General features: G+C 38.8%; 1 pseudogene; it reads right to left on the reverse strand.

The window, feature by feature from the left end:
• Positions 1 to 472: 472 nt before the first annotated feature.
• Positions 473 to 26,191, reverse strand: part of LOC127425737 (carnitine O-acetyltransferase-like) — a 60,355-nt pseudogene continuing 34,636 nt past the window's right edge.

Genomic DNA, 26,191 nt, shown 5'->3' on the forward strand with positions numbered 1-26,191 from the left:
CATATGCTTTAACAGTAATAATAATGTAACTTTGGCAACACAATCTGTGTTTTACGCAAACAAACAATTTCACACAATTGTACTATTGAAATATTTGACAGCATCTGCTGACAGCACATATTTAAAGAGTGCTTAACAAATCGAATGGCAATACTGGTTATAACGTAACACAAAATCAAAATCACAGAGGTCTTTAACAAAAATGTACAACATATTACAATTTTATATGTTAAAGGTCTTTTGTTTGGTATCATAACTTAATAATTTCAGATAACTCGCTTAAGCTTTTATGGCTCTTTTTACACGATCAAAACACCGGCACGCAAGCTTCTCAAGTCTCATTTGCAAACATTTATACTTATGTCCCAAGTGCATGAAGGACTTTCATAAAGAGCACTCGCTCAACAAATCCTGATGCTCTCAGGTGCATGTGCCCTTCATCACTCTTCCTGGAGTGGCAGTTATGCTGTACTGGGAGGTTTAAAACACTTTCTGATATTTTCAATTCATCATCTGGACGTCCCTATGCGTCAGGCTGAAATAACTTCTGCAGATCACAGAGCAATCGCTACACTGTGAAGGCCAATTTCTCTGCATTGGTTTCCTCACAGCAGTTGAATGCAGTGACGGAGAAGAGCACATTGTAGGGCTTTACTGGTTGTTTAGATCAGTGTTACTATCAGAAATAATTAATAATTATTTCTGTAGTTATTAATCAATATTTAAATTAATTAATTGGATCTAACTCATTAAAACCTCATATGGGACTCCAGTAAATGTAGTGTGCTACGTTTAGGAGCAAGTTTGGTTATTAGCAATAATTAATAATTATCAAAGATAATTATTAATTATTAAAATCAATAGAACATTGATGAGAATCAATGTTAGCTTTTTTTTAATCCTTTAAAATCAACACTTATCAAAGATAATCGTTAATTGTTAACATCGATGAAACATTAAAATTAACACTAGCTTATTGATCATTCAAATTCAATCAAAGATAATTATCAATTATCAAAAATCAATAGAATATTAATAAGGATTAACATTAACGGGGCACCACCCTGGAATCAGGGACTAATAACCGAATATTAAAACAGTCTCAATATTAGATTGTTTTCTTAGGAAAATCGACATCCGAAGAATATCGATTTTCGGGAAAAAAAAAACAATGAATATAGGTTTGAATCCGAGCACTGACATCCCGTCAGCATGACACAGGCGTATGCAAAACAAACCAAAACACTTCTCTTTGTAATATAAACAAAGTTTATTTATGCAGTAATATCAATTAATAATTAATACAATGCAGTCAATAAACTTCCGACTTACAACTACAAACTAAACAGTGATATGATTAGATATGGAAATAAAATAATCCTATAACACATAAAGTGTGTGTGTGTGTGTGTCATGTTGTTCATGTTGTTGAACAACATGATCTTGCTATTATTCTTTATCTTGATCATGATTGTAGCACATTGCGTACCCATCTGGAACCAGCGGTCCAAAACACATCACGCTGTCTGTATTGGTGGGCACCTGTGAGAAAGATGAATGAAAGAGGAGTAAAACATTTATAGCTCTGTTGGTCTTGGAATGAAATCAATGCTTTATTATTAGTGATTTGCATTAACAACATAAACAAAACCACACTGTTACAAGAATTAAGCTATATATCTATATTATAATGCGTTTTATTCTTGTTAATAACACGTTTTCATGATGTATTAGTATAACATGTTTAGCACAGTCAACTCACCTCATCAATATAAAAAAAAGTAATTCAAATGTTTTTTAATAATAATAATAATAAAAATAAAAAAGAGTGAGGCCCTCAAGGCTAAAGGAATCCTCCTTTACAGAAAAATTATATTTTAGCATCTTATGTTTAGATGTTTTTGGTCCAATAATTAGAATGTCTGCTTTGTTAGAATTTAACAGGATGAATTACTGGCCATCGAGTCTTTAATGTCACTAATTCACTCTGCTAACTGAAATTTAATCAGGTCTGGAGAAAATATAAAGCAGGAGTATCATCAATGTAACAGTGAAAACTAATTTCCATGTTTCCTGATAATGTCTCCTAAAGGAAGCATATACAACATTAAAACAGCAGAGGACCTAATACTGAGCCTTGTGGCACTCCATACTAAACTTGATCTCATCTAATGATGGATAACAGACATAAATAATAAGATGTTTATCGAAAGTGGGCAACTGAAGTCTATTACAAACTTAACCATAATGAAATCTAATTTACATGAGGAAATCGTGCCTTTTACTGCGCGGTGAACTTGCATCAAGTCAGTGGGTGAGTAGTTCAAGTACAGTATTTTACGTTGAGTCATAAAAGCCTTAAAAGTTAGTGTTGATAAATAGGTTTACTGTGCATTTTCAGCATTCATAAGTTCAGCATGTGCTGCGTGGTTCAAATAAGCAGAGCGCCTTATCTTTCCTCTCACTGCGGTTTCAGGGTGTAGCACCGCATGGCCCATTCACCCAGTGTAAACACTGTAACCTCAAGACACAGAAAACAGCCCTAACAAAAGTGTAGCTCTGATCCAGCCATCCTCTATCGGTGTTGTTGATTTTGTTGTCGTTGCTGCTGCTATTTAATCGTGCGTGCAATGTCAGAAGAAAAATGGTCGATACTAGATGACATCACTATGGGGCTTGCTCTTGTGTGTTCAAATGAAAGATGGAAAAGTCTCCTCCTTCATTGCAGATTTTTAAAGTGCCGAAAATGTACTCCATATACTTCTTTTCCTGTTAAAATGCATTGAGTTCCTTCTTAGGAAAAAAAATAAAAACAATATGTAACAATAATGCTTTATTAACATTTTCCAAACAAAGCCTTCCACAGTATAAAGATAGAAATGCACTAATAATAGCACCAATTCAAGTAATATTCTACATTTCCCAAAGTCTAAGTGGGAGTTTGACTAATTAAAAGAACTAGTCCCCTTAGGTTGCATATTCATTGCAATGCACATTAAATCTATGAAACCCTCATCATCCACAATATTAATCTACCGGCAGGCTTTGGCTATCCACTCTGGATATTAGAGGTGGGTAAAAATACAAATGAAAAATTCATTTGAACAATCTCGATATTGATTCTTGAATCCCAAGATCAATCTTTTACTTTATGCACAGCCCTCTACAATGAGAGGAAATCACTTGCATTTGCAACCAAATTTTGTGCTTTGACTAAATATTTATATATTTGAACGTGTTAATTTTGACAGCTCTAACTGAAATATATTTAATATTGTCAAAATGCTGAAAAATATTGAGATAAATATTTTTGAGCTATATCGCCCACTCACCCAGCCCTAAAGTTTGTGATTCGATCATAGAAAATGAAGGTAGTTCTTGTCAACACAACACTATCACCTGTCCTGTTCTGAGTTTCCAGTGAGTGGCCAGTCCATATGCAGCATCCATGAAGATCCTGGGCACACTCAGTCCCTCTTCAATGGCTTGCAGTTTAAGACCAGCAGATGACGGTAAATACCCTGCCCAGCAGTGCCTGAGCAAAAGATTACATGTATTATACAGGAGGTGACAACTGTAAAGATCATCAGCTGTCTGAAAGTCTTAATTCAGAAACAATTATGAAAGCACATCCATATGACACTAATGGTGATTTGAACACTCCCAGGACACCCACTTGTCTCCTTTTCATTGTATATGATTAAGGCTGTTTACTGCATAGTAAATACTTTATACTGCCTACTATTATTTTTTTAAATAGTATGTGAAACAGTATAAAATGTGCAAAAATAACTATTTGAACAGCAGTGTGCTACACTATGTTTCGTCCAGCTCTGCTCTATATAGCACATTCTGGCAAATGTAGTGGTGAATATACACACTCATATTCACCTGCTCTGTGAGGACACTACACATCAACAGCCTCTTTCAACAGATGCATCTTTGCATCTCTCTGAAACACACACACACACGAACATTTAATAATTATTATTTTTGATAAATGTGACACTTGGTCTATTAATTTCTCACAGAAACAGTGTCAACATCAAAGGCCTGTATGAATCGTAGCATGTGATTGGTTGGAGAACGAATGTAGTCTGTACGTCCTCCTCTGAACATCCTCTGTGAGGCGATGTCACATGCCGCACACACTTTACTGTGCACTCTGACACAGAAACAAACTATTCTATTTAACATACACTGGTAAACTGCACAGTAAGACAAGGAATGTCTATTAAAATAAATGTACATCATGATTTCATGTTGACTTTAAACAAGATTCAAACATTAAGTTTATTGTTGTTACTGGATGATGTCTAGAAGCGTCTGTACCTGTAGTACGCCAGTTGTATGGCCAACTGGATGATGGAGTTCGGACTCAGTTTGAGCTGTTTGACAAACTCTTTTCCAAAATGCTGGAAGTTGAAACATGTTGTTGATGAGAGTGGGAGGAGAATTTGGTTTAAAAAAAAAACAAAATGATATATCCTATATAAATATTTTGAATGTGTTGAAACTTGATACCAGGCGACACACCCTAAAAACGGCACCGATCGGTTTCATGCTGAAGAGCCGCTTAAAAGTACGTTTTTTTTTTCTCTCTCGTAAATGAAAATGAGTGTAAATGCCAACATCATCATATATGTCGAAAGGACTGATGCCTGTCAACCAAAACATGAGCTCATTGATGTCATTAAATGAGTCTGCTTTTTTATTCCATCAGTTACTCCTGGTCAGAGGCTGCCATATATACAGTGTATCCGGAAAGTATTCACAGCGCTTCGCTTTTTCCACAATTTGTTACGTTACAGCCTTATTCCAAAATGGATTAAATTCATTATTTTCCTCAAAATTCTACAAACAATACCCCATAATAACAATGTGAAAGAAGTTTGTTTGAAATCTTTGCAAATTTATTAAAAATAAAAAACGGAAAAAAAAAAAATCACATGTACATAAGTATTCACTGCCTTTGCCATGACACTCAAAATTGAGCTCAGCTGCATCCTGTTTCCACTGATCATCCTTGAGATGTTTCTACAACTTGATTGGAGTCCACCTGTGGTAAATTCAGTCAATTGGACATGATTTGGAAAGGCACACACCTGTCTATATAAGGTCCCACAGTTAACAGTGCATGTCAGAGCACAAACCAAGCCATGAAGTCCAAGGAATTGTCTGTAGACCTCCGAGACAGGATTGCATCGAGGCACAGATCTGGGGAAGGGTACAGAAAAATTTCTGCAGCATTGAAGGTCCCAATGAGCACAGTGGCCTCCATCATCCAGTAAATGGAAAAAGTTTGGAACCACCAGGACTCTTCCTAGAGCTGGCCGCCTGGCCAAACTGAGCGATTGGGGGAGAAGGGCCTTAGTCAGGGAGGTGACCAAGAACCCGATGGTCACTCTGACAGAGCTCCAGCGTTTCTCTGTGGAGAGAGGAGAACCTTCCAGAAGAACAACCATCTCTGCAGCACTCCACCAATCAGGCCTGTATGGTAGAGTGGCCAGACGGAAGCCACTCCTCAGTAAAAGGCACATGACAGCCTGCCTGGAGTTTGCCAAAAGGCACCTGAAGGACTCTCAGACCATGAGAAACAAAATTCTCTGGTCTGATGAAACAAAGATTGAACTCTTTGGCAATGGCAAGTGTCATGTCTGGAGGAAACCAGGCACCGCTCATCACCTGGCCAATACCATCCCTACAGTGAAGCATGGTGGTGGCAGCATCATGCTGTGGGGATGTTTTTCAGCGGCAGGAACTGGGAGACTAGTCAGGATCGAGGGAAATATGAATGCAGCAATGTACAGAGACATCCTTGATGAAAACCTGCTCCAGAGCGCTCTCAACCTCAGACTGGGGCGAAGGTTTATCTTCCAACAGGACAACGACCCTAAGCACACAGCCAAGATAACAAAGGAGTGGCTACATGACAACTTTGTGAATGTCCTTGTGCGGCCCAGCCAGAACCCAGACTTGAACACGATTGAACATCTCTGGAGAGATCTGAAAATGGCTGTGCACCGACGCTCCAACCTGATGGAGCTTGAGAGGTCCTGCAAAGAAGAATGGGAGAAACTGCCCAAAAATAGGTGTGCCAAGCTTGTAGCATCATACTCAAAAAGACTTGAGGCTGTAACTGGTGCTTCAACAAAGTATTGATCAAAGGCTGTGAATACTTATGTACATGTGATTTTTTTCATTTTTTATTTTTAATAAATTTGCAAAGATTTCAAACAAACTTTTACGTTGTCATTATGGGGTATTGTTTGTTGAATTTTGAGGAAAATAATGAATTTAATCCATTTTGGAATTAGGCTGTAACATAACAAAATGTGGAAAAAGTGAAGCGCTGTGAATACTTTCCGGATGCACTGTATTTTATTTATATGTAGGGTTATGTTCAGCCTAATTTTAATGGTGCAACGGTCAAATACTTAGTAGAGCGTAAATTGTGACTTAGTGCCCATTTACGCCACAACTAGGCTAAGTTGTAATGTACGTATAGCTGGTGCAACTGGCCCCTGATGTTTATTTAGCTATTTATTTTATTTTTATTTATTCTTTATTTTAATGGTCAGCCATTGACTGATACTAAACAGTAATGTTTATTTAGCTATTTATTGTATTTTTATTAATTCTTTATTTAAATGGTCAGCAACTGACTTATACTAAACATACAGTACTGATGTTAATTAAGCTATTTATTTTATTTTTATTATTTCTTTAATGGTCAGGATTTGACTGATACTAAACTTTGTTGATGTTTATTTAACTATTTGTTTTATTTGAATTTATTCTTTATTTTAATGGTCAGCAATTGACTGATACTAACAGTACTGATGTTTATTAAGCTATTTATTGTATTTTTATTTATTCTTTATTTTCTCAGTGTTCATTTCTAGAATTTGTTGACAATGTATAATAATAATGTCAAATGTTCTTTGATAAAAATATTGAAGAAAGCAGCCTTCTGAGTACCTTTGCATGGTCATATCGGTGCAAAATCGGTGCACAATCCACATAGAAAAGATCTGTTTTTATTCCAGCTTAAAAATTAGCTATATCGGTCACCATATCGGTAATCGGTGAATTTTCCCTCTCTAATATCGGTATCGTTCTCAAAGATCCCATATCGGTCGGGCTCTATCACTTACTCCATGTGGAGTTTGTTGTGCAATGTGATGGACTATGCAGAAGAATGGATTCTTCAATAGCGGATTTAAAACATCGACAGAGAAAAACCAAGGTATGTATACAAAACACATTACTATTATTGTCATGGAACAATAAATCAGTCATTTAAGACAACCAAAGGTGGTTTGATAATTAATTTGATTGTAACTAATCGCTGCACTGGAGAACTGCATTGCCGGCAAAATGGAGAGGATGCTAAATTTAGCTGTTCGTATAGTTGGAACAGTGTTACAAAGTCAAGGATAGAAACTGCTTACCTTTCCTCTAAATATGCTGTTTTGAAGTCACTTATAAATTCGTTTGTTTCTGGGGTTGAGGGGCGTCCAATTTGTTCCAGTCAGGTTATAAACATGAGCACTCCTAAAAGGTTTTGTTGCATTAGTTAATCATCAGCAGTAAATCAATTTCATGTTAATACCAACCTCATGTGAAAATGCTGCCTGAGCCTCTGTCCAAGCTTCCTAAGTTATGACGTAGTTATGTACAAAAGAAATGTAAGAGCATGGTGAAATATATCAATCTGCAATATAAATTTGATATTAATGAGAGGGCACATGGATATATATATATATACAATGTGTTCATGTGAGGGCACATGTACATATATAATATATACAATGCCATTAAAAAATTAAAATGTAAAAATACAAGACTTTTGATTTATTTTTTTTCAACCCCTTTTTCTCTCTCCCTTTCTTGTACATCATTCATAGATTTGATATTACAATAAAAATAAATATAGCTACAAGCAGCGATGACAGGCCCAAGCACCATGGGTCCATTTCCACCCGGTGGCTTACGGAAAACAATGCAAGGTTGACATGCATTTGGCATTTTACATTAATCTAAACAATTGTGAAGCAATCTGGGTAACTATAAGAGGACTATTTTAAAGTCTGCTGTAAGAGCCACATTTCCTGCTGCCAGGTAGATGTGCTATGACCATGATCCAAAATAGTCAAATCTATGTGATTAGCCCCCAAGACTAAACATGCATCTTAATTTTGATCTAATATGAGGCACTTCCTGTATCCCATTTTTCACCATTAATTTAATGCCTCGCTATGGCAACACCATTCGACATATCAAAATCTGTTCGCAATATAGCATCTTCAATGTCTTGGCATAATGTTGTCTAAATGTGGTCTCATGAATCACCTAGGAGCAGTATTTAAAAGTTCAGAGAATGCAATAACTCCAAAATGGCACTTCCTGTTGGACAGACCTAATGACTATAATTATGAAAGATGTCTGGCTTGTTTACAGTTTACATACCCTTGGAGAATTGGTAAATATATGTACCATTTTTAAAGAAAACATGAGTAAGCAGGCAAAACACATTTCTTTTATTTCTTATGGGATTCATATTCAACTTAAGGTTATAACAGAATGGCACAATCATAAAACAAAACATGGCAACAAAGAATAAAATGAAATGACCCCTGTTCAAAAGTTTGCATACCCTTAGTTCATAATACTGTGTATTGCCCCCTTTAGCATCAATTACAGCATGCAGTCTTTTGTAATAGTTGTCTATGAGGCCCCAAATTCTTGCAGGTGGTATAGCTGCCCATTCGTCTTGTCAAAATGCCTCCAGGTCATGCAAAGTCTTCGGTCATCTTGCATGAACTGCACGTTTGAGATCTCCCCAGATTGGTTCGATGATATTAAGGTCAGGAAACTGAGATGGTCACTCCAGAACCTTCACCTTTTTCTGCTGTAACCACTGGAGGGTCAACTTGGCCTTGTGCTTAGGGTCATTGTCATACTGGAAAGTCCAAGAGCATCCCATGCGCAGCTTTCGTGCAGAAGAATGCAAATTGTCTGCCAGTATTTTCTGATAACATGCTGCATTCATCTTGCCATCAATTGTCACAAGATTCCCCGTGCCTTTAGAGCTCACACACCCCCAAAACATCAGTGAGCCACCACCATACTTCACAGTGAGGATGGTATTCTTTTCACTATAGGCCTTGTTGACTCCAAATTACAGTGTGCCAGAAGCTGTGAGGCGTGTCAAGTTGTTGTCGGGCATACTGTAACCGGGCTTTTTTGTGGCATTGGTGCAGTAAAGGCTTCTTTCTGGCAACTCAACCATGCAGCTCATTTTTGTTCAAGTATCGTCGTATTGTGCTCCTTGAAACAACCACACTGTCTTTTTTCCAGAGCAGCCTGTATTTCTCCTGAGGTTACCTGTGGGTTTTTCTTTGTATCCCGAACAATTCTTCTGGCAGTTGTGGCTGAAATCTTTCTTGGTCTACCTGACCTTGGCTTGGTATCAAGAGATCCCTGAATTTTCCACTTCTTAATAAGTGATTGAACAGTACTGACTGGCATTTTCAAGGCTTTGGATATATTTTTATATCCTTTTCCATCTTTATAAAGTTCCATTACCTTGTTTCGTAGGTATTTTGACAGTTCTTTTCTGCTCCCCATGGCTCAGTATCTAGCCTGCTCAGTGCATCCACATGAGAGCTAACAATCTCATTGACTATTTATACACAGACACTAATTGCAATTTAAAAAGCAACAGGTGTGGGAAATTAACCTTTATTTGCCATTTAAACCTGTATGTGTCACCTTGTGTGTCTGTAACAAGGCCAAACATTCAAGGGTATGTAAACTTTTGATCAGGGCTATTTGGGTGATTTCTGTTATCATTATGATTTAAAAAGGAACCAAACAACTATGTGATAATAAATGGCTTCATATGATTACTATCCTTAAATAAAAGACAGTTTTTTTGCATGATCAGTCATATTTTCAAAATCAATGCCAAAAATTCACCATTTCTGCCAGGGTATGCAAACTTTTGAGCACAACTGTATATATGTACAAATGTTGGTGACTGTAGGTGAAAATGGGGGTGCTACAGAGGCCGTGTTCCAAAACCATTTTAAAGGGGGCGGTACAGAGCCCCCCCTACACGCCCATGCGTGAACTTTTGCCCAGAACTAATGGTCAACGTCTCCGATGTGTGTGCAAAATTTCATGACATTAAGCATGCCATGTGACTCAAAAACAACCAAATATAGGAAGAAAGGAATAATAACAATTAATGCGTTGCTATGGCAACAGTATTTAAGATATCAAGAATCCCTTCAACATTTTAAATCTGCACTGTCTTGACATTATTCTAAGAAACATTTGAAGCAATTCAGGTAAACATAAGAGGGATATTTCAAAGTCTGTAAAAAGTGCCACACTTCCGCCAGTTGGTGGCGCTACGACTGTGACCTACAATAGCCACATCAAAGTGATCAGCCCACAAGGACAACCATTTGCCTCAATTTTGATGTAAATCACATGATGCACACAGAAGATATGCAACACTTCCTTTTTCCCATTTTTTGACATTACTTTATCGCATTGTCATGGCAATACCATTCGATATATAAAAAATCAATTCGTAATTAGCATAGTCAATGTCTTGGCATGATGTCGCCCACATTTGATGCCTGTAACATGAATTCCCTAGGAGGAATATTTCAAATTCCAGAGTATGCATTTTTCAAAATATCCAAAATGGCCAACTTCCTGTTGGGCGGAGCTTATGACTGTCAGCACGAAGGTTGTCCGGCTTGATGAGATCTTTATGTGTACAAAGTTTGGTGACAGTAGCTGAAAAGGGATGTGCTACATAGCCGCCGCCCCCCCCCCCCAATAGGGGCCTCCGCACTTCCAGTGCTTGGGCCCTAATAAACCTTAGAAGAACAATAGGGCCTCTGCACTTTTAGTGCTTGGGCCCTAACAATAATAATAATAATAATAATAATATTAATAATAAATATAGCTGCAAGCAGCAATGATGGGTCCAAGCACCATGGGTCCATTTCCACTCGGTGGCTTTCGGAAAACAATGCACGATGGACACAGCAACAACTCAACATTAATGTAAACTTGAACCATAATCATACAATGTGTAATGGATATATGCCACCATTCCAGTATGGCTACAACTTCATGTAATTTAATCTGTTGCCATGACAACACTATTAAAGCTATCAAACATCCCTTCAAAATTTTCCATCAGCAGTGCCTAAACAATTTTGAAGCAATTTGGGTAAATGTAAGAGGACTTTTTCAAAGTCTGTTGTAAGTGCCACACTTCCTGCTGCAAGTTGGTGGCGCTATGACCGTGACCCACAATAGCCTCATCCATGTGATTAGCCCCTAAGAAAAAACATACAACTACATTTTTATCTAAATGCTGCCTTTTTGATCGTTAGAGGGTACGCTGGCACGTTTGGCTGCCGCTCCTCTCACCGTTTTGTTTGTTTTGTTTGTTCCATTTAAGTTATATTGTTTTCAGTGCCTCTACGGTTGCGATTTGGTGGTGCCATTTTATATATTTTGGACTGTTGTTTTTACTTCTGTGTTCCACATGGAATAACCAATGCCTTGGTCCGGCTGCGCATGTGGATCCTACGATTTTGAGCTCATGGTGCGCTTCGGGGAATCAAAGCCTTGGATCGGCTGTGTATGTGCACTTAATGACCATGGCCATAAGGTACACTGCACGCCAACTTCTGAATGTAAAACAGAGCTCTTACTGCCTAGCTAAAGACTCCTATGAACTCTGTCAAGACGCTGGCTTGCTACATCCTAAACGATATATCCATCGGGGTTTGAAGCGCAGTTTGCCGTCTCATCCTCTCTTAACATCTTTGTCCCTACCTGTCGACGTAAGACCAACAAACTATTTTATGCTGGTGTTGATCACAGTAATTTAACATAGGTTCCACACATGGAGATTAAACCATTGCCGTCTCCGCTTCTGAGCCTGGCTTATGCCGCATTATTTAATGCCCGCTCCCTGAATAACAAGGCGCTGCTTTTATCGGATTATCTTACAGATAAAAAGCTGGACTTATTGTTTTCAACTGAAACCTGGCATAAAGAAAATTATGGACTCCTGTTTAACCAGATCACTCCAGTGGGCTTTGGAGCATTAAATCTCCCGAGGTTATCTGGCAGAGGCGGAGGCATTATTGTGGTTTACAACCTGAAGTTCAACATAAGCTCTGTGCCCGTTCCCCAGTTTTCATCATTTGAATGCCTGGTCTTGAGTATTTCTGCTCCTATATCTACTATCATTGCTACAGTCTATAAACCACCTAAGACTAAGACACATGCAGCTTTTATGTCAGAGTTTGCTGATTTTTTGTCAGCATTGAGTATGAAGTTCCACAGAATTTTAATCGTGGGGGACTTTAACATTCATGTGGTCCGGAGTGAGACTCTGGGATGGACTAAGGAATTTCTGTCATTACTTGATTGTTTGAACTTTTCACAGTTTGTAACTGACTTGACTCATAACAAAGGCCATACCCTGGATCTTGTGATTGCTAACGGCTCGTTTGTATCGCAGTTTTCATCTGTTGACATTGGACTGTTGGATCGTTCAGCTGTCTTCTTTAATCTGGAACTGTATCATTCATGTAAGCCTACCATCCAAACAGCAACATCCCGGAAGTGGAAGTCTGTTACTCAGACAGTTTTTTCCAATTCTGTTGTTTCCACTTTAAGTGATCTGCATCCTACATCGTTGGAGGAGAAAGTTCTACAGTTAAATTCTGCTCTTGCTACTAATCTAGACTATTTTGCTCCCCTAAAGTCATGTAAGGTTACTTTCACCCACTCTGCTCCTTGGTATAATGACAATCTGCATACTAGAAAGGCTGCTTGTCAGAAAATGGAGTGTAAATGGCGCCTTACTGGCTTGACTGTTTATTATCAAGCTTGGAAGGATCTTCTGGGTGATTACAGAGCATTAATTAAGACTGAAAGATCATCGTATTTCTCTCAGACTATTGTAAACAATCAAGGAAATCCCAGACATTTGTTCCAAACTATAAATAGACTGCTTCAAGTCAATGCTGTTACCACCTTGCCTGTTTCTCAACAGCTATGTAACTCTTTTCTTCAGTTTTTTAATTCTAAAATCGATAATGTTCACAAACAAATTTCTGTCACATCTGATTATACTGCTTCACTCTTTCGTCCATCTGGGTTTGCTGGTGTTTCTTTCACTCATTTCTCTCAGCTTGATCCTGAGGCTCTCACAAGGGAGGTATCTAGCATGACATCTACCACTTGCTTGCTTGATCCTATTCCCACAAGCTTATTTAAATCTTGATTTGATGTTTGTTGCCCTGCTATCCTCAGTGTTATAAATGATTCGTTGGAGACTGGGGTTGTTCCAGCAGCATTAAAGATTGCTGCTCTAACACCTGTGCCAAAAAAAGAAAATGCTGTCCTGGATGATTTTAACAATTTTCATCCCATCTCAAATCTTCAGTTTTTGGCAGAAATACTTGAGCGTGTTGTTGCCTCTCAACTGTGTAATCATCTTTCAATTGATAACCTTTTTGAACCCCTTCAGACAGGTTTTCATAAATTTCACAGTACTGAAACGGCTTTGGTCAAAGTTACCAATGACTTGTTGATGGCTTCTGATTCTGGAGCAACTTCCATTCTCATCCTTCTTGATCTTAGAGCCGCCTTCTATACTGTTGATCATGGTCTTTTACTTACCCGCCTTGAAAGAGTTTTTGGTGTGTCTGGGACAGTTTTAAACTGGTTTAAATCCTATTTTACTGACCGTTCAGTTTATTTCTATGGGTGGTTACAGGTCTGACATTAGTTCTGTACTCACTGGTGTTCCTCAGGGCTCAGTTTTAGGCCCTTTACTTTTCAATATTTATTTATCTCCACTTGGGCATCTGCTGCGATCGCTCGGCCTCCATTATCACTTTTATGTTGAAGATACCGAAATCTATATACACTCAAAATCTGGTGAAAACCTTGATGTTTGTTTTCTTTCTGACTGTATTTCTGAGATAAAAACATGGATGAATAATAATTTTCTTTGCCTAAATAGTGGTAAAACCGAAGTTATGCTTATAGGTTCTTGTCATCAAATTCTCAAAGCTGGTTTACTGTCTCTGTTTGTTGATGGCTCTGTTTTGGAGACTCAAAGTAAAATGAGGAAACTTGGAGTCATTTTTGATACCAGTCTTACATTTGACTCCTTTGTACAGAGTACTGTTAAAGCATACTTTTTTCACCTCAGAAATCTAGCAAGATTGCGCCCTCTGCTAAATTTCTCTGTAGCTGAAAAGCTGATAAACTCATTCGTTGTCTCTCGGATAGATTACTGTAATGCCCTTTTAGCCGGAGTTTCTAAATCTACACTCAATAAGCTCCAATATGTACAAAACTCTGCAGCCAGGATCCTGACTGGGACCAGGACATGCAATCATATTACTCCTGTATTGGAGTCCTTGCCCTGGCTCCCGGTCAGTTTCTGTGTCGATTTTAAATTTATGATGCTGACATACAAAGCATTACACAGCTTGGCTCCTCATTATTTATCTGCATTGTTAATCCTTTACACCCCAAATCGCAGACTGCGCTCCTCACAGTCTAATTTGTTGAATGTTCCACAAACCCGCTTAAAATCTATGGGTGATGGCTTTTTCTGTCTATGCTCCTACCCTTTGGAACTCTCTTCCTCTAGAACTTAGGGAAGCTCAGACCAATGACATTTTTAAAGCTCAACTCAAGACATACTTTTTTACACTAGCATTTGCTTGCTGATGTTTACTTTTATTTTTTTTATTGTGCTATGTACTGCTTATTTTGTGTACAGCACTTTGAGAAGCTGCTTTTAAAGGCACTCTATAAAATAAAGTTTATTATTATTATAAATCACACAATGCACGCAGAAGATATGAGACACTTCTTGTTTCCCTGTTTTTGACATTACTTTAGTGAATCGCCATGGAAAATCTGTTCGCAATTTAGCATCTTCGATGTATTGGCATAATGTTGTCTAAATGTTGTGTCAGTCTCATGAATCACCTAGGATGAGTATTTAAATGTTCAGAGAATTCAGAGAATCTATCTATCTATCTATCTGTCTATCAATTTTTAATTGTAATTTTACATTTTCTTGCTAACTAATTATTTATTGAAAAGAAATATGTAGATCTAAAGATTATATTGTAATGAATTCATTTGCCATTTTTATTTATCCTTAAAATGGCTTAAATTAAATTAACAAATGTAATTCAAGGAATGAGATTTTAATATGAGCACAGAAGTCATTTAGGCCTGCAATTCTGTGGCAATAGGTTTCAATTTCTTTTATTGTTGCATTTTTTCTCTGTTTACTGTCAAAATAAATGAAGTACATTAACTTTGAGTCTGCATTCGTTATTCATACGCACAACTGTTTAAATAGCCTCTAAATTAATGTTGGGCAAATGAGGACAATAATTAGGTTATTTAAAAGCAAAAATTACCAACTGGTTACCAACAAACAACTATTTGTCACGGTTCCGGCATTTGTGCCAGCTCATACTGTTGTTTGCTTTTCTCTCTCCCTCGTGTCTCACAGGTGAAGTCGGCACGCGATCAACGTTTCCATGGGACCGGTGATCGGTCTCGGGGAGACGCTGATCACGGTAATGATTTAATCGCCTGTTACCATCTGCTTCACTCTTGCACTCCCTACTTATTCCTTGTGTTTCCCCTCGTTCTTTGCCCATTTATTGTTCACTGTCATGTTAACTGTGCTCCCTTGTGTAGTTGGAGCATGCTCATGTGCCTGTTGGTTGCCTGTCTGTAGAGGTGCGGTTACCTTCCTCTTTGCAGTCACCCTTGCCAGTTCTGTGCCCAGTTCATGTGGAGGAGGATTCCTCGGTCTCTGCCCACAACTCGGGGTGTATATCATCTGGGCTTTGCTTCGCACCACACCAGCTTCAACGGACTCTCTTCGGATTGTTCCTGACTTCCACAACGCACACACTTATCATACCAACACAACGTTCACTAACCTATTGCCGCTCTGGCGGCAGCTGGTGCCGTTTGCATCTTATCTGGACATTGAGAACTTTGTTAATAAAACCACTGAACCGTCATCTCTGCTTTTGGGTCCTTTGTCCCCCCCCCGTGACACTATTGATCCACGACCTTGCCACAACTTTGTCATGATGGACTGGCACCGATCCAAAGTTACACTGTGGCAACGAATCCAGGAATTTCACTTTTCCAGTTGTCACACAACGTAATCAGTTATATTGCCACAACAAAAGTTTGGTCATGAAATTACGGTTTAGTTAGGAAATGGCCATGTAATTTGGCTAGCTGGGATTACAAAATGGATGAATTTGCTGCTGCTTTCCTCAAATTTTGTGTTGCAATTTGCTGCATTTTTTGGGGGTTTTGCAGTGAAAACTCACAAATCAAAATGATATACCTCTGTAATTGTGTTAATTACATTGTAAGTGCAATTACATGTAAATATCTTTGTGAATAATAACTGAATATGCAGTTGGCAACCAAAAAAACAACAACAAAACAAAACAAAAACAAAAATGCACACAAAAATACCATACATTTAGGTGAAAGCTGTGGGTATTGAAAGACCCTTAATTATTTTTGTAATAAAATTTTCTGCCTCACAGAATGCAATAAAACTTATCTGAGTTTAAAACAGACGTACAATAAATCTGTAAGCTAAAAACAAAAATGAGGATTCAATAATTAGGCCTGTTGCCATTATTAAATTGTCTGATATTTAAATCTGGTATATGGCCACATACGAACAAATACAGTTAGAGTTCATATACAGTATTTAAGCATTTGTGTACACATTTAAATTCCACAAGAGTTTAAATAAAAATATGTTACTTATATGAAAATAGTCATATTGTCATATTCTGTATATTGCATATATCTACTGTATATAATTGACATTTTTATATCAGTAAAAACATTTATGAACACTTTCAGCATACAAGTGTTCAGCATATTCTGCCATTTTCAGATTCGTAGCCTACTGTATTAATAGCATTTCAAATTCTAATCACATTTTATTACACAACTAATGGGGATTTTAAGTGAATGTTGGGGATTCTTTGTATAAATGTGGGTTTTTGTTTCTCATTCGCAGCACGCAGGGTGAAGATTACATGCTAGCTGTGATGTATGTGTGCTGTCTGCGGTCCCGTGAAAGTTTAGAAGGATTTTGATAGTGAATGCACAATGTGGAGGAGATGATACACTGTTACTATGGAGATGATACACTAGCTGCTGTGCATTTGGATATGTTGCGACTGCTTCAAGCTTTTCAAGCATTTGTTTGGCCACTGTCAAACATAAAGAAAAGTGATGGGAATCCCTCAGATTTGCGTTTTTTGCTGAAAATTTTAGGGAATTTTAAAAACGGCAAGCTACTGCAAATAATACTGAGATTAGTTTAATTTGCAAGATCGCAAAATCGGTCGAGTCTAGAAGGGATCCCTCTTTCGTTAACTTCTCGCACAAGCACAGTCTGTTATGTATGTCTAAGTATGTGTAACTATTCATCAGTTAACTGCATTTATCAAAAGAACGACAAATAAAGTTAAAGATCCGTTTAAGATGGCTAGCAAAATAACAACATCATCCTCATGAAATAGCTTCTGAAGTCGCACAGCAACGATGAGTGCTAGTAAAGATTATATTAAATGGTCTGCTTTGATAAAAAGTCATTCATGATGATCAATTCAAGCTCTAAAATAAATATTTAACATAATAAATTTGATAACTTCATCTCTATGTGTGCTATTGTCGGTTATGAGATATTGTAATTTAGTGGGAAAGTACATAATATGTAGGTACACATACTTAGACTATACATAACAGACTGCGCATGTGCGAGAAGTTGACGAAAGAGGGATCCCTTCTAGACACAATCCGCAAAATCCTAAAGGAATTGAGTAGTGGTAGTTTGGGAATCATTCAACAATGGAGCTTGGCTTTCTGGAACTGCATCTCAAGTTTATTGCCACTCAGAACTGGGATAGACATATGGCTTTGATTTTTCTAGTATTTTTACATTTCAGTTGATATTTTTCTTATATTTTATTTATATAAAAAATAAAAAGTATGTGCAGTACATTTTCATTACAATAAACTTAGACTTCTATAGCTTTTTTATTTCACTTTGAAAAGTGCTTTCACTTGCAATGGCAACAGTATTTAAAATATCAAATATCCCTTTACAGTTTTACATCAGCAGTGTCTTGACATTATTCTAAAGAATGTCTTGGCATTATATTGCCTAAGTTTGGTGGCAGTCACATGAATCCACTAGGAGGAGTATTCAAAAGTTCACGGCCTGCAATTTTCAAAAAATACACATTCAATCCAAAATAGCCGACTTCCTGTTGGGTGGAGCTAATGACTGTAATTTTGAAAGTTGTCCGGCTTGATAAGAACAATATATGTAGCAAGTTTGTTTACCGTAGAAGAAACTGACCCCAACACTTTTGTCAAAAGGTGGCACTACAGAGCTCCCCAGCCACGCCCACGTGTTAACCTTTGCTCAGGCCTAATGGCCGACAACACTGATGTGTGTGTAAAAAAATATGAAAATTCAAGCATGCCAAGCACCTCAAAAACATGAATACACATAAAAAGGAATGATGACATATAATGCGTTGCCATGGCAACAGTATTTAAGATATCAAGAATCCCTTCAGGGAGAGTCACGTGATGCCATGTGAGGTTCGGACGTGTGAACAGCGAACTCTGCGCACTTTGCTTGTTTTAATACTTTTCATGTCATAAACCGGTGAGATTCGATACACCCTGATCCATAACTGTTCTAGTAAGACAATATGTCAAAGAATTCAAAATCCTCGGGCTCTGGAGACATTAAAAGACTGATACCCCTGACAAAGCCCCAGACCAAGGAGTCAATTTGGCCGGTAAGGAGATTCGGCGTGAATTGCTGAATGTGTCGTCAGTGCTGGCAAAGGTTGTTGCTGACTTGGAGGATCTTGCTGTAATATGTCGATCGATCACTGCCATGGAGACGAAATTCACTGATATGGTTACAAGAGTGGCGGAGGTCGAGAAATGGATTGATTATCTGGAGTCCCTGGAGAATTAGCTGCTAATCTGCTAGCGACTAAAGTACATTTGCAGCGTCTCTGGGAAAAGTTGGAAGACTTAGAGAATCATAGCCGGCGAAATAACGTCAGAATTGTTGGAGTTCCTGAAGACGAAGAAGGTCGAGATATGGTGAAATTTCTGGATGGGCTCTTTCTGAGTCTGCTCGACATAACAAGCCATAAGCTGGAAATCGAGCAAGTTTTACTAAAGATCTTGTATTATGCAAGGCTAGGAGTAAAGGAAGGCTTTCTAGAAAGAACCACAGCATTTTCTTGTTCCCAGACTTTGCGAATTCGACAAGAGAGAAACGTGATTGATTCAAGGAATGCAAGAAACTGGGGGGCCTGGGTAGCTCAGTGACTATTGACGCTGACTACTACCCCTGGAGTCGCGAGTTCGAATCCAGGGCATGCTGAGTGACTCCAGCCAGGTCTCCTAAGCAACCAAATTGGCCCCGTTGCTAGGGAGGGTAGAGTCACATGGGGTAACCTCCTTGTGGTCATGATTAGGGGTTCTTGCTCTCAATGGGGCACGTGGTAAGTTGTGCATGGATCGCGGAGAGTAGCATGAGCCTCCACATGCTGTGAGTCTCCGTGGTGTCCTGCACAGCGAGCCATGTGATAAGATGCGTGGATTGACGGTCTCAGAAGCGGAGGCAACTGAGACTTGTCCTCTGCCACCTGGATTGAGGTGAGTAACCGTGCCACCACAAGGACCTTCTAAGTAGTGGGAATTAGGCATTCCAAATTGGAAGAAAATGGGATAAAATTAAAAAATAAATAAATAAAATAAAAGGAATGCAAGAAACTTACATCAATGGAAGGTCACTTTTGCACTGATGTTCCCGGCCAAATTGAGAATAGATACTAAGGATGGTCGCAAAAATGTACATGCCCACAGCATGCGATGTCCTTCATAAAGTCAATGTAGTAAGTCATCTTGTTGTATTCATGTTGCAGGCGAGTGGACCTGACTCAATGAACATTCACTTGACTGTTCAAGGAACTGAGCGCCTTTTTTTTTTTCTTTTTGTGCTGGTTCCGCCTAGCAGCTTGAGTTTGTTTTGTGGAATAACACTCCTTTGGGACAGTTTGTGGATGCATATGCAAATTCTTTGTGCTTATGCCTCCTATTGGCTGGAGTTTGTTTTGTAGAATATTTCTTGCAAGACACTGGAGTGATTAGGTCATGTGTTTCACTCAGGTAACAGCCGAATGGGCCGGTTCACTGAACATTTGTTGGACTGCCCGAGGAAACTGAACGGCTTTTTTTTTTTTTTGTGCTGGTTCCACTAGCAGCTGGAGCTTGTTTTGTGGAGGAACACACCTTCAGGACTGTTATGTGGATGTTATGTATAAAAGCACCGGACTTGAGCGATCCGACAGCAAAGTTATCATAGGGGCTCTCGTAGGCATACATGTACTATTTGAGTTTAGAGGGATGGATGCCAGTTGGCGCCGTTATGCACGGGTTAATGTGCACATTTTCTTTTTTCTGTTTGTTTTGTTCTGGGGAAGTGTGGGGTTTGTTGTTGCACTAATGTTGGAATGTGGTCGTTATAATTTTATTTTTGACACATAATCTATTTTTTCTAATGTCAAAATGTCAGATGTTAATATGAGTGGACTGTCTCTCTCCACATGGAATGTTAATGGGTTTGGGCACCCCATAAAAAGAAGGAAGGTTATTTCTTTTCTTAAACGTAAAAAATATGATATAGTGTTTCTTCAAAAAAGCATCTTTCCCCACAGGAAGCTGAAACATTTGGGAAGATATGGGGTGGACATGATTTCTTTAGTGCTGGCTCAAGTAAGAGTAGGGGAGTCATTACATTGATAAGTAAGCATCTACAATTCAAATGTCTTGTCAAATATTCCTTAAATTAGGAAGAGTCATTATTGTTTTAGCAGAAATTCAGGGACAAAGGTTGATTTTGGCTAATATTTACACACCTAATGCTCAAGGCTTTTTTTTATAGCTCTTGAAGGGATGTTGCAAGCCGCTGGCACCCCTCATGATATAATAGTAGGAGAAGACTAATCTTTTGATGGACTCAGACCTTGATCATAGTGAAGCAAAAGTGCGTAAGACCCCTAGAGCAACAGTGACGCTTCGCAGGATGTGTAAAAATCTTGGTCTTACAGATATTTGGAGACTTTTGAACCCATCTGGTAGGGACTATAATTTTTTTTCATCAGTCCATAAGATTTATTTTAGAATAGATCTAAGTCCCTCATTTCATCTGTTGTTGATTGTTCAATTGGAAACATCTTAGTCTCAGATCACGCCCTGGTGAGTTTAGAGGTGTTGCCACATACAGAGAAAAAGAAATTATATAGTTGGCACTTTAATGTATACCTTTTGCAAAATCCTGAATTTCAACAAATGTTAAATCAATGTTTATATGAAGACCAACTGGTCCTCAGTATCCTCTGTGGACGTGGCTTGGGAGGCACTTAAGGCAGTTTTTAGAGGTCGGATCATACAGTATGCCTCATTCATCAAAAAATCCAAAGCACGAGAACTCGTGGAGTTGGAAGAGAATATTAAAAGTGCCAAGGCAGAGCTGAAGTGCCGAATGTTATCTGATGGCCTTAGAGAATTGACCCAATTGAAATATAGATATAACACTATTTTGTCACAGAAGGTGTTGTTTTGGCTATTCAGGGCAAGGAAGTCTTACTTTGAGTCGGGGGACAAAGCTGGAAAACTTCTGGCTAGATATATAAAGCAGAGAGAGTCTTTTTCTACCATTCTCTCAGTGAAATCTGCTGGTGGTGAAATTTTTACCTCGGCCATTGATATTAATAATGCTTTTAAAGATGAGTCAGGTGATAAAGCAGGAAAACGTTTGGCTAGCTATATAAAGCAGAGAGAGTCTTTTTCTATCATTCCCTCAGTGAAATCTGCTTGTGGTGAAATATTTACCTCGGCTATTGATATTAATAATGCTTTTAAAGAGTTCTATCTTGATCTCTATAGGTCCACGTCTTCGTCTACTGATGAAGATATTAGGAACTTTGTGGAACCATTAGATCTCCCTAAACTGACGAATGAGCAAAAAAACTCTCTTGATTCTGAGATAAACTTGGAGGAGCTTGATGAGGTAATTAAGTCCCTGCCTACAGGCAAGGCTCCAGGGCCTGACGGCTTTGCTGCTGAGTTTTTCAAATCTTATGCTACAGAACTGGCGCCACTTTTGTTAGAAGTTTATACTGATTCATTAAAGATTGGAAAGCTTCCGCCAACCATGACACAAGCCCGGATCAGTCTGTTTCTAAAAAAGGATAAAGATCCAAGCGAGTGTAAAAGTTACCGCCCAATTTCGCTGATCCAGTTAGATGTAAAAATTTTGTCCAAAATACTGGCTAATCGATTAAGTAAAGTTATGACATCTCTTATACATATAGATCAGGTGGGGTTTATTCGAGGCCGTAGTTCTTCTGATAATATTAGGCGTTTCATCAATATCATGTGGTCAGTAGCAAATTAACAATCTCCGGTTGCTGCCATCTCTCTTGACGCCGAAAAGGCGTTTGATATGGTAGAATGGGACTATCTTTTCAAGATTTTGGAAAGGTATGGGTTCGGGAATACATTTATTGGTTGGATTAAGTTACTTTATAGACACCCTGTAGCAGCGGTACAAACAAATGGGTTAATTTCAGATTATTTTACTCTGGATAGGGGCACCCGGCAGGGTTGACCTCTTTCCCCATTATTGTTCTGTCTTGTCCTGGAACCATTAGCAGCCGCGATAAGAAAGGAGGATGATTTTCCAGGGGTGATTGCGGGAGGTGTGGCGCATAAGCTTCTGCTTTATGCAGATGATATTTTATAATTATAATTAATTAATTATAATAATAATAATTAATAATTAATTAAATTTTTATAATTTATAATTTTCTTTATTTATCACACATTATACATTTGCACATATACAGTGAAATTCTTCTTTTTCACATATCCCAGCTAGGCTGGGGTCAGAGTGCAGGGTCAGCCATGATACAGAGCCCCTGGAGCAGATAGTGTCAAGGGCCTTGCTCAAGGGCCCAACAGTGGCATCTTGGCAGTGCTGGGGCTTGAACCCCTGACCTTCTGATCAGTAACCCAGAGCCTTAACCACTGAGCTACCACTGCCCCTCGTCTCCGACCCCACTAGATCCATGCCTTGCCTCCACAAAATTATTAACTCCTTTTCCAAATTCTCAGGATACAGAGTCAATTGGTCTAAATCCGAAGCTTTGGCTTTGACAGCGTACTGTCCAGTAACGGCTTTCCAGCCGGGCACCTTCATGTGGCCCAAACAGGGAATTAAGTTTTTGGGAATTTTATTCCCAGCAAATTTGTCTGATTTAGTCAGAGTTAATTTTGATCCCTTAATAAAAAGGTTTTCGAATGATGTGGACAGGTGGGCTTCATTACACTTATCGATGATTGGGAAGGTTAATGTCATTAAAATGAATTGCATTCCAAAATTTAACTATTTGCTACAATCTCTCCCTGTAGATGTCCCTCTCTCTTATTTTAAGCAATTTGATAGCATAGTGAAGTCCTTCATTTGGAATGGTAAGCGTCCCAGGTTAAATTTCAGTAAATTACATAGGCCGATTGACAAAGGTGGGTTAGGCCTACCCAAGATTTTATTTTATTATTATGCATTCAGTCTTAGACATTTGGTTCATTGGCCGCTTCCACCTGAGAGAGCTCCTCCCTGGTTTTGTATTGAAAAGGAAGTTCTTGCCCCTATCTCGCCACTGCAAAGCCTTTCAATTTAACTAGCTGGAGAAGTTAAGTCGCACCCGTTATTTTGCATTTACACTCGATATGGACAAAAGTGTCCAGAGTGTTTAATTCTGATATTTATTTAAATGTTGCCTCGAGCATATGGCAGAACCCTAAACTATGCATTAATAAGTCCCCTTTCTGTTGGTCAGATTGGATTGTGAGGGGGGGATAATGCACTTGGTGACCTATATGAGGGTGGAGTATTGAGATCTTTTGAAAATTTGGTTCAACATTTTGGGATTCCCAGATCTCAGTTTTATAAGTATTTACAGCTGCGCCACCTGCTCTGCTCTGTTTTTGGGAGTAGCATACACCCCCCTAGAGCAGCAGATACTCTGGAAGTGGTGATTGCTGCTTTTGGGAAGGGTCATGAGGCATCAGTGTATTACTCCTTGTTAATTCAGAGTCTGGGGGACCGAGCTTTAAATTCTCTTAAAAAATTATGGGAGAAAGATTTAAACTTGGTACTGGAGGAGGGAGTGTGGGCAAGGATTCTAAAAAACATAAAGTCTGCATCTAGCCTTATGCAATTTAAGATTTTACATAGATTTTATTGGACCCCCTCTAGATTGTATAGGCTTGGTCTTAAGGACACACCCATCTGCTGGCGATGCCATACTGAAGATGGAGACACCATCCATGTTTTTTGGGGGTGCCTTAAGATCCAAGAATTTTGGCTGAAGGTGCAAAGTTTTGTGTGTGATGTGCTGGGCACTCAGGTCTTGTTCTGCCCCAGACTCTGTATTTTGGGTGATAGGGAGGTCATGGATTTGGTAGATAAGCACATGAAGGACTGGGTTTTGACCGGTGTGATGATTGGTAGACAGGTTATTTTGAGGAGTTGGAAGTCGGATGGAGCACCCTCGTTCCCGGAGTGGTGCGCGGAGATGGGGAGGGTGGCTGCCTTCGAGGAGGGGTCGAGTATTAGGATGGGGGTTAGGGAAACTTACAATAAGAAATGGGGCAATTATTTAACATTTTTGAGGGAATCTCGAGGTGGGGCGGTGAAGGGAGTAATTTAAAGTTTATTTTTTCTTATTTTTTTTTATTATTATTATACTTGATTATTGTATGTTATTTTATGTTGTTGTTTTAGTTTTTTGTGTGTGTGTCTATATTCTATTGACCACAGGGGTGTTCGTGGGGGGGTCAGTGTGGTTTGAGAGTTTGGTAGGGGGAGGGGATATAGTGGGGGTTTAATGTTAAAAGTTTTTGATTCATTATATAGATGATGTTGTATTTCTTGTGTTAATTTATGAATCAATAAAAAAATTTAATAACAAAATAATGCTTTTAAAGAATTCTATCTTGATCTCTATAGCTCCACGTCTTCGTCTACTTTATTTATTAGATATTAGAAATTTTGTGGAACCATTAGAACTCCCTAAACTGAAGACTGAGCAAAAAAAAGTTTATATGGAATCATTAAAGAATGGAAAGCTTCCACCAATGTTGGGCCTCATGTATTCAGATAGAAGACAAAGGCAGGCCTACTACAGTCGTAAAACCTAACTCAGCCCCCCACATATCAAGTCGTAAATCTTACTGATAAAAACCGCGCCAAAATCAAACAAAGGGAGTCCAAAACAGACTACAAATCCCATGAAGCCTTGCTCACTAAAGGATCAAACTCTCAACTCCTGTTGGATGAGGCACACAACAGAATGCACCTCAACCATGACATCACCAGGAGTAGAAATACCTCTGAAATGCTTCCGGGATTTGCTTCCAGCAACTTTACTCGCCGTGTATAGACGCAGCTCATCGCTGCTCTCAGGTGCAGTCTCGTGGCATAAGGAAGTAACATCCGACTTGAAACTGGCCATATAATCTCCATCTCGCTGGACGAGTTAAGATTACTCTGTGTTCAACCGAACACTCTAACGGATCCGAAGGAGACCGCCGAGCAATCCGCATCTTCATCCGTTTGCCTGCAGAAGTGAAGAGATTAAAGATTTCTCTTCACTCTTCAATCAAGTCAACATTTCTGAGTTCTCCGCCAGCCCGCCGAGAATCAACAGCCGTACCGCCCGCCGACAGAGCGAGGAAACGGCCTCCCGTCATCACATGAGCCTCAAGGAACCGGGTCAAAGTTAAAGGACGGAGGAAAACACATTCTACCTGCGTCCTCATGCGATTCAAGTAAGAGGTTATGTCTGGGCAGAGATAGAATATTATAGTGTGTTATTCTTGTGTTTCAAGGTTTTTGCTTGTACAATTTACGGACCGCCATGTCCGCTCATTATTAATACTCAGG

The sequence above is a fragment of the Myxocyprinus asiaticus genome, chromosome 34 (assembly GCF_019703515.2).
Source record: "Myxocyprinus asiaticus isolate MX2 ecotype Aquarium Trade chromosome 34, UBuf_Myxa_2, whole genome shotgun sequence".
NCBI classification, from domain to species: domain Eukaryota; kingdom Metazoa; phylum Chordata; class Actinopteri; order Cypriniformes; family Catostomidae; genus Myxocyprinus; species Myxocyprinus asiaticus.